Here is a 10,595-nt window from a genome sequence, read left to right as displayed (position 1 = left end):
TTCCCTTCCTATCATACGTACTGTGACTCACTTCTTTGAAAATAATTTCAAGAGCAATTACCCTGCTTTTAAAAAATGAACAACAAATTATAACATCCTTCACTTTGGTTTTTCTCCCTGCAGTGCCTTTGACCAATATAAGGTTGGTCATAGCCTCGATATAACATCCCCGCTGTTGACTCAGTTACCAGAAGGGCCAAGATGTCAGACTTCCAGGATAAAGATGATTTTAATTAAATTGCACAAATGTCTTTATACTGTAACCAAACCCTATGCAGGCAGACTGAATCAGAGCCATTCTGGCGTGTGTAGAGTTAACCAGGTTACCAGGATTCCTAGTTAACTTCTTCCACCAGGAATGCAATTCCTGTTTACCTATATAAGGAAACCTGTTCGGCTGACCTGAGTTTGGCGGATTTGGGAGCCGGCTGCGAGGCATGTAAGCGCACACCCTGGAGGAGGGGAGTGATTCCGAGCTGGACAGAGCACAGCTTCCTGGACGCCCCAGCCTTTCAGCTGATCCGAGGCCAAGAGCCCGCCCAGCCCTCGCCCCAGACCAGCCTGCTCGGAGGACCCACAGGTTTGCTTCTTCCAGATCACAGTTGAGGACAAAAGCCCCGTCCTGGGAAAAAATGGGGAAGCTGGTGAGTCTTGACGATTTTTCTCTGCTTGCTTCTGCTAAGTGGCACGTCTCACTGCCTTCACCCAGGAAGCAGAGGGAGAGGCGTTGCTCAGCCTCTAAGCCCGGCAGCTTGTTCCTGAGCAAGCTGAAAGCTCCACAAATTCCCCGGGACAACTTTTCCTGCCCGTTTCGCTCACCGAGAGTCCACAGAGGCGATAGGCTTAGCACCTTAGACATTGGCAGAGGGTCTTTTTATTAGGAAATCGTTTCTATATCAACCCTTTGAGCAAACTTTCTCATCTTTGTTCCGCTCTAAAACAGTGGGAAGGAGCCTGGAAGGCAGGGTACCCGCGGGAGTCATAGTAACTCCGAAGTGAGGTTCTTAAAATCACAGGCAAGGAGATAACCTGCAGAAGTGTAATTTGTCACTGAGAAGGTCTCATTTTTCATTCATGCAGCAGCAAAGTCCCCACGTCCTGCACATGTAATAAAGGACACCTTCTGAGACACTTGGGAGAGAAAACAGTCGAGCCGGGCTCTTTGTTCTAGTCGATGCAAAGAAGCTCACTCCTGCATTTTGACAAGTAGTGTATGTCTGTATATAAATATAAATATAAGACTAAATGCTTTATGTCAAAGGCACTGCTGCTGCTGGTGTGAAAAATTTGCTATAGTCTATATGTATACAAAAATCTCAATCTGAATGTAACTAAGCATAGAAATGTGAAATTGCTTAACTGTCTCGCAGGGGAATTTTAGTTATACTTGGGACCAGCCAAATTTAAGATGCAACTGGGAAGAAAGTACTATTTCCAACTGAGTTCTGGGGCTGAGGTAAAACTTTTGAAAAGAAAGTTGATGCTTTATTGCTGGCAAGGGTGACTTGGAACCAGGTACAATTTTTTACTTTTATTTTTTATGGCAAAGTGGTTCTCTTGATTGAGTTAGCTGGGATGATTGTTTTTGAATGGTTCGACTGCTCATCTAGCAAAGAAATATTGTCATTATCCGTCATGCTCAGTGACTTCATACTGCAACTTTGGGCGGTGGACTGTACTACTGTTTGCAACAAGTGACCCAACAAGATGACCCAATTTCAGATTTCTGATATCCTGGTTTTTTTTCGTAAATTGATTTAAATAAAATGAATCAGCAAAACAGAGTTGAAAGAATATCCCCCTACCTATTTTTTTTTAAGTTTCACGTCTCAATCCATTCCTTAAGGAGACTGTTGATTTAATACAGGAATTGGAAACTGGCTATTCATAAGAACAGAAAGCTATGGCCAATTTAATTAGGATCCTTGACTTGAAAGAGCATCACAATAATGTGGTTTAAATGAGAACTTCTCACCTCTGTGGGGACTGAAATAATAGAAAAGCAGTATAAATAATTCAACATAAGACGTTTTAGTAACTGAAATTCTTATTAGCACAAGCCGCAGAATAGAGGGAACAATGCAAATAGTTTAAAACTGCATTCTCCTGGGTGCTGCTCAGAAAACTAGGGATCTTGATATTGTGTTACTTTCAGTGGGATTCAGTAACCCAGGAGACACAGGATGCTTTTTAAAATATATGGTCAATAACAGATGTTTAATACCAGGTCGTCTCACCCTGCTGAAAGAGATGGCCCCAAGTCTGATCAGCCAGCATGTGTGCCATTTTTCCTTGATATGTACACAGTCCTTTTGCACTAATGACATTACCAGCCAAGGGAATATATAACCAGAAAGATAGATAAGTCTCCTGGGGGTAGGGGAAGCAGTGTGCTTCAGGTTTTTGGCTCTCCTGTTTAGCATTCTCCTAGCCAGGGGCCTATGAATTACTGCAGGTCACTGAGAGCCTCGCTCCCAAATCCATTCCCCTCTGGTTCCTTGGCAGCTCATCCGGGGGTAGTAGTATTGATTATTATATTGAACACTTTGACGTTAATAGAGTCCCAGGAGGATTTCTTCTTGAAGATTAATGCTATTTCAGTGTCCCAACTAGTCCCCCAGTGAAAAGAATTCTGAGGCCCAGTGAAAAGAAATTGTTGCATTAACTCTTTTCGAGTCCCTGGTCCTGTGTTCTTGTGGAGGGTTTAAACACCTTTCAGCTGCCTCCGTAGACCTGCGAGATGTTAGGAAGTGTCCTGGCTAAAGGAGATTGAAAAATCCTGGGGACAAGAAAGGGAAGCAGGTCTTCTCAGAGCCTTACTATGCTAATCGACTAATAGGTTTTGCGACTGCCCGAGAGAGGTATAGTGTGCGGCATATGAAGTGTGGTTCTCGGTTGACTCACTTTATAGCTCCTCTTTTGGCTGATCACCCTGAGCAGCATTCTTTGAGACACAGCTCGCCAACAGGTGGGCCACGGAGCACTGGTAGGTTATGAGTGGATTCTGTTGACCCCTCTTGGCATCTGGACGTAAGCCCCTGAAGATTATCGCCGGACCACGCAGGTTCCTCAGTTTACCCTGATGTATCATACAAGTAGGATCAATTTTTGTATCTGTCACTATGTGTAAAAGTTAGGATACTGTTTTTAACAACTCAGGCCCAGGATATAGACCAAGCAAGTCAAAATCCCCTACCTCTGTGTTAAACCAGGCCTTGGGGCTCAATGAAAAGAAAAATACCTGAATTTGTGTCATCTTTCAGGTGTTCGTGGGTGTCAAGGCCCTCTGTATGCCATTCAGTTTATCCTCTTTGTTCTATAAGGAATTTACAGGAGTGTTCTGTAGTGTGTGCGCGTGCGTGCACGTGCGTGCATGTGTGCGTATTTTTCTATTATTAAAGACCTCCTGGAAGACTGATCACAGAGTATTTCCTCAGGGATGCTTTGTAGCATTTAGTTATTGGTTATACGTCCCTCTCTCAAACTGGCATCAGGCTTTGCTCGGCCAGGATTCTCTCCTCACCAGTGTGGCCTAGTCAGGAGCAATGATATAAAATAACCCAGTTTCAATAGTTATTTATTAAATGCAAATTCTTTCCTGGGACGCTGTACCAAATAAGTACACAGCATTCTTATCCCCAGGAAACTTGCTCTGGCTTTCTCCACCTACCATTTGACATCAATTACCTTTTCAAAACCATTTTGCATTATTAATTCCTGTTATATTCATTCAGCAAATATTTATCGAGTGCCTTTTGAAGTCCTATGCTAAGTGCTCTGGAGGAAAAAGGGATCTTCAAGAGACAGATGGATTTAAAGCAAGTCTTCATGCAACCGAGAGCATTTCTGCAAAGAGAAATCTCATTACCTGAATATGTGTGGCATGGGAAGTATGGATTGCTGCAGAATTACTTGACCCTGCATTTTTTGACTGACCAACCTAAGGGACATTCTTGAAGACAGTGCTTCCCAACTGGGGAGCACAAGACACTGGTGGGCAGTGAACCAGGTTACAGATGTACCAAGATGCTCATGTTTTTATTGACCAGACGATTCCCATGTGAGAGGATGCCATGGAGATGCCAGTGAACCTGGTGTGCTTCCAGGATTAAAGACGCCATCCAACAGTCTCTGCACAGCATCTATAAATGACAGAAAGCTAGGTCAGGGCGGCTGAGACTTCCTTCTATTGTGCGAATGTGATTTGCAAAACCACTCTCTCGGGTTGTCAGGGATTTCTGGGGTTCTACATGAAGAAGAGATATTTCCAGGGTACTTGGTAACTTGAGAACTTTTATTACCAGTTTGTAACCACTGGAAATTATTAAGATACAAGTCCCAGTAACAGGTCTTACGAAGCAGACAAGAGCACCCGTCATTACTTCTAAGGTTGCACATGTAAGGCTTCGAATTAGGGACTGCGAATTTAATAACTGGTTTGCGCCAGTAGGATTTCCCAAATGTCTAGGGCATTGACAAAACCAATTTTCAAATATATTTGTATTTGAAGAAGGGTCAGCTGGTTAGGTGATAGACAGGACTAGGACTTCGAGTTAAATGTAAAAGTACATTTCCATTTTTTAATTAATTTCTTGCAATCACATATAAGAGAATCTTCAACGAATATACCTTTCAGAGAAAATGAGTTCATTTATATACTAATGCCAAGGGTTTTGTTAATTTTATTTTATTTTTTACTTAACAGGGAAATAAAAATGGATAGCAGTTCTCTGCGGAATATAGCATTCTCAGATATGCCTGGTAATTAACAGCTGCATCTGCATAAAGAGTGGCTTTAGCTCTATGTGCGCATATGCCACACCCCTATGAGTTACTCTTCTCTTGTCTATCTAAACTTGAGACAGAAATGAAATTAAGCAAAACCTCCTCAATTTGACAGTTTGCATTTTAACATGTGACAGAATTGGAATTTGAGTCAAAGAGCTTGAGCCAGAGAATGCTGCATCATTTTATAGGCATTGTTCTGTGACAGAGGCCTCAGTTACTTAAGCCAAAATTATTCCCCTCCCCCAAGTTTCTAATTGTGCAGTTATTTAGCCTTGTACTGAAACACTCATCGTGTGTTACCTTGGGGAACCATGCAGTGTATAAACTACTAGAGAATGGATAGCAAGTTTACTCGAATTAATATACTTGGCTTAAGGTTAGGAAATAAGAGACCAACAGTATTTCCCAAGTTTCTTCCAAAGCACTGGATGGTGGATATGGCCACGTCTTCCTGAACTTTTGGGGGATTCGGTTGCCTCGCCTGTCAATGGAAACATAATTACGCACTTCACCGGGCAGTTGTGAGTATTAACAATGGTCATGTATGAGAAAGCACCTGACATAATGCTGAGCATGAGGCCAGTCGGAAAGTATGAGCTGAGTCTGAAATGGGTGGACAGGGACTAGGTGTCTTTGAATAAACAATTTGGGTTGAAGAAGTAGATACAGATGCTCACTGGTGACAAGTAGATTGGATTCAACCCCTGTTTAATTTTGCCCACTCTGTGATTTGAAATTTGCCTTTCAGTGAAGCATGATCTACCCTCTAATGTCTTCTACCAGGCTCTTTTTACATATTTGTATTACCTGTTTATCCCTGTAGATCTTTGTGTTTGAGACACTTGTTCTAAAGGCTTCTTCCTTCTGTAGCAACCTATGCAATCACAAACTTAGGAAACCTGGGTTTCCTCTTTTAAAGGTGTTTTCCCAAAAGTGAAATGTTTTATAAACAAAGATTCCTCACTTTGTACTTATTAATTTGATGGTGTGAAAGCTTTTCCAACATCAATGGCAGAAGGGACTGGGCTAGTAAATTCATTGATAAAAGCCCCTTGTTTTATTAATCACAAATAGAATGTCTTTTTGGCTTCCATTAATACCAATGGTGTTTTATTTTGGGGGGAGTCTTGAGCGTGGACCTCTCTCAGGGTGTTATATCCCTGACTCACCCTCATCCTCCTCTTTCTTTTTCCCATCTCCAACCCAACACACCCTATCCTATGGAAGTTAGTGTTTAATCTGTTGTGGCTCCTGAGATGTACAAGGACATTGCCTATGGAGTGACTATGTGGTGTCATGGGGAAGCAGAGTGGCTTGATCAAAATGTAGATCAAATGTCTCCCCATTTCTTACTTATTTTCATTGAACCTCAGATGTTATCTATCATAGGATACACCACTAGGAAAGGAAAAAATTCCCAATTAGACTATAATACAATATTTTCCTGGCACTTACATGTTTTTTGTATATGTATTAAAAGAATTAGGCTGATGTAGGTTAATTTTTTTAAAGATTTATTTTATTTCTTTATCCCCCACTTGCTGCTTGCTTGCTGTCTGCTCTCTGTCCATTCACTGCATGTTCTTCTGTGTCTGCATGTCTCCCTTTGTTGCGTCATCTTGCAGTGCCAGCTCCCCATGAGCGTGGGTCGTCAGCTCCCCACGGGCCGACCAACTTGCCCTCACAAGGAGGCTCTGGGACACAAACCCAGGGCCTCCCACATGGTAGACAGGAGCCCAATCGGTTGAGCCATATCCACTCCCCTAGAATTATTTTTTAAAGCATATATTCCTCTTGTGCATACATAAAATGGGAAATAGAGGTGATATGAACTTTTTTAAGATTCGGACTTTCCTAAATCACTTTTCAACTGAGGGTTGCCAATGCCTGTGCTTTCCTGCACTGTCATCGTGTTTCGTGCCATGATTCAGCATTTCTTCAAAAAGCGCTTCTCTCCTGCCTCTGCGTTTCTTCCACAAGGTAGCAGTCAAGACCGTAGTCCCTCCTCAAATAGTCCTATGAATGAAATGCAGTTGTCCCATCTGTCATACTCCCAACAATGTCCACCAAGTTGTTATGCTTCTCAGCAAGCTAATTCTTTCACCCTTCAGATATACGCCTACAAGTGCACTAAGAACCGGCGCACTCGGTGGGTTCCATAGGTCTCCTGGGTGTCTATTCAGACAACTTCTTCCCATTCCCACCTGGGCTCTGAGAAAATCTCTCTGTCTCTGGCCTAACGGAATCCCTTCCTCCTTCCCATTTCTTTGAGAGACTTTGCCACGTGTGTGGAGTCTCTTCTTATGACTGAGGCTTGTTTCAAATAATATACATAACTCAGTTGAGGTGACAACAGTACAACCTGCTGTGAGTGATAAGGTTCACGGGTGGACATTGATAATTATATTGTGATAATTACCTGAGCAGCAACAAGTGTAAGATACATCCTGATATCAGCTAAGTTAAATTGGGAAAGAATTTTCCTCTAGAACTCGTGAAATAAGGTGTGTTCCCCCCACCCCACTGTGATACCTAGAATCTCAACATGAGAGAATGATCCCATTGTCTTTCAAGGCATCAAGAATGCCCAATTAGAAATCAGATGGCTTAAGGGAGAGCAACACCTGGAGTTGCCGTATTTACTGCTTGGGCATGAATTTCTTTCCAATTAAGACGAAGTAAGTCTGACAGCAAGATCCCAGGAGGATGGGATAAGGAATGTGATAGGGACAAGGGTGTGGGAATGGCGGGAGAGCAGGAAGAGGGGAAAAACAAGAAGGAGAAGCTTATCCTTCACTCAACAATATTTCTCAAATGCTTGCTCTGAACCAGACATCACCCTGCATGCTAGGGCTATACTCAAACCTGCATTCACGTAGATAGCAATCTAGTGTGGGAGACAAATATTGGTCAAATATCACACAAATAAGAGTAAAAGTACCATGAGATTGGACTAGGAAGATTAGCTAATCAGGGAAGGAAATCAGAGAAAGCTTTCCCAAGAAAGGGATGTTTGAGATGGGTACTAGTGGAAAAGGATGTGTGTCAATGTGTTTGGAGGGTTAAGAAATGGCCAGACAGTATTAGGGAGTTTGTATTTCAAAAAGGCCACTTTGGCAACAGCCTGGAAAGTAGATTGGAGGAGTGTCAGTATGGATATGGGTGGACCAAACAGGAGTCTGGGAGAAAGGTCCAAGGGAAAGATGATGGCAACTTGCGCTAATATTAAGGGGGTAGAAAGGAGAAGTGGATAGATTCCAGATACATTTCAGAGGTAAATTGACAGGAGTCGGTGATGAATGGGGCATGGGAGATGGTTCAGGGCAAGGAGGGGTCAAGGCAGACTCCTAGGACTTTGGTTGACATAACCAGAGGGATCATCGGGCCATGTGGTAATGTGGGGAACAATGGAAGTTGACCTGGTTGGGGGTAAGGGCGAGGAATCCTGAACATCTGTAGCCTGGTGGAGAGGTAAATGCACGCGTTTTGGGGCTCAGTGTCTTGGCATGAGTTCAAGTTCCAGTTCACCCATTCACCAGCTTTGTGCTGCTAAGTTTCTCTGAGCTTCAGTTTCCCCATCTTTCAAAAATGGGCCCATTAACATCCATCTCACAGGGTTGTTGGGACAATCGAATGAGGTCTGTATAAATGAAAATCACTCCAGAGGTGGTCAAACATCCTACAAACATCAGTTGCTGTTTTCACTTCACACATTCACCAGCGACGCAGCACTGAGGGAGAATACTATTTCAATAACTTCCTGGGGGGAGGGTGGTATGTGAGTGTCTCGACAGCCAAGATCTCAACACTCTGTCAGTTTACCTCAGCAAAGTTTTCTCCATGTTGATAATATACAGGGCCGTTGTTAACTTCAGAGGTCTAGTGAATTCCTTTTATTTTATTCCCCATCCCCACCCCCATTTACCCTCCCCCAGCCTAGATTAAGGAATCCCAAATAGGAACAAGCAGCACTGCTTTTCCCAGCTAAGATCCATTATCTCTTGTAAGAGGAATATAGGACTTAGGAAAATGTAACCCGAGAATTTGCACTAACAGATGAACACACTCTCTTAACTTCACACTCCCAGTAGGCTTTGGACGAAGGTTTTGTCATTCTGCTTTTCTAGCATCAATCTAGTAAGAGCACTTTTTGTGACATGTGTAATTCCACTGCCCTGGAGTGACCTCAGCAAATTCCTTTCTGGCTTCCAAATATTCTTTCATTAGAAGGAGCCATTAGGCCATGAAAGCTGTAGCCATGAGGTTAGGAAACCCCTGGAATGGTCAGGTGAAGGGGAGGAGGGGTTTAATCTCTGTGGAATCCAGCTCTTAGCTTCCCTCTCTGCAGGTGTCCTGGCATTGTCGGGATTCCAGCCACTACCCTGAGCTGCCTCCTTTCACTGTGCTCTTGGCCCACGCTAGAGCCTCTACTTTAAAGGCAAATTATATGCATATGATTCAGTTATTTGTGTGTAAAGCCACAGTTCTCTCTCACTAAATTATCAAGGGGACTAAAGTTCCCATAAAGACCCTATTCAGTTATTCAGTTATATTTCCATGTGTTTATCTGCAACAAACACTTTTATCTAAGGAAATGTGTGGGAGAGAGTGGGGGATGTTCCATTTTGTCATCTTACTTGTGTAATGTGTGGCTGGAAGACTTTGGAACATTCGTGTGAACTTTTGGACAAGTAGATTGTGTTGGTTCTCAATCCGGATATTTGAGATTTTACAGTGATGCACCCAGGCTGGGATTTGGGCGCATGGGGGAGGTAGAGAAGGAGGTGGAGTGGAAGCCCTTACCTGCAATAGAAGTGGTAGGCATGTTTTCAAGAGCTTCCTCTCCACACTACCTTTCTGCATTCATAATTTTTTCTCTCGGTGCTGTATTTTGGTGCAAATGCATTTCAAGATAAAAGGGCAGTTTAAAAAAAGCAATTCTAAATCTGAATTGTATTTCCCAGGGGGGCTACCATTTTAACTTCATAAAGATCCTCTCGGCTGTGGCCTTGCCGAGTTCAAAGCAGGAGTGTTCCATGGAAACTTCCAATTAGCATGTGCAGTAAGCGTTACTCCAATCCTGTATATTTTAAGAGTCATGGTGCAATAAAGGGAAGCCAGAGCTGGACAGTGTCAAGCCAGAGAATGGGTTTGCTCTGCCCACAAATGTAGTTATTTGCCAGTAAATCATCTCAGTAGTTTGAAGATAATGAAAGAACCTGGTAGAAGGGCTCAGAGTGAAGATCACAGTAAAGAGAAAACACACCAAACGTTGCAATGAATGAAAACCGGTGAGAACTTCTGTTTCCAGGGCCGCCAACAAAGCCCTCACAGAGATAAGGATGTGAGCCTTGCACACCCTCAGGCCTTCTGGTCTGTTTATCCTGCTCAGAAAGATTGAAACTGGGGAGGGCGAAGGCCTCTGCGAGCAGACTTAGGTCGTAAATTACTTAATAAAATCAGTTCCTTCTTATCTCTGAAATAGCCTATTTTTTATATACCTGTCTGTTTGATTTATTTGTTTCTGTGCTTACTCCAGGCTGTATTTTGGTAGCATAAGTAAATATACGAGTTTTAGATTATACGAAAGTTTATATATAAATGACCTGCCTGTTTCTGTGAGGAAAGTAATAGGGGTGTGTGTGTGTGTGTGTGTTGTATATAATTTATTGCCGTTGATCAGGAATTTCAACGTTAGGTTTAGATTTTAATATATAATGCTAGCAATTCCAATGAAACACGTATAGTGTTATAAGCCAAAGATATCTTTATTTGATCATAAACTTGTTTTATTGCTGCTATCAAGA

General features: G+C 42.6%; 1 protein-coding gene across 1 annotated transcript in view; it reads left to right on the top strand.

Moving 5' to 3' along the window:
* The first annotated feature begins 541 nt into the window (after positions 1–541).
* The window catches only part of MID1 (midline 1), a 350,591-nt gene continuing 340,537 nt past the window's right edge, over positions 542–10,595 (top strand). Inside the window, exon 1 of the mRNA XM_004446447.4 lies at positions 542–644. The gene's annotated coding sequence lies outside the window, so the exon portion shown is untranslated. The remainder of the gene's footprint in view (positions 645–10,595) is intronic.

The sequence above is a fragment of the Dasypus novemcinctus genome, chromosome X, assembly GCF_030445035.2.
Source record: "Dasypus novemcinctus isolate mDasNov1 chromosome X, mDasNov1.1.hap2, whole genome shotgun sequence".
Taxonomy (NCBI): Eukaryota; Metazoa; Chordata; class Mammalia; order Cingulata; family Dasypodidae; genus Dasypus; species Dasypus novemcinctus.
The sequence above is the reverse complement of the archived record's forward strand: the minus strand, read 5'-3'. Positions and strand labels throughout refer to the sequence as shown.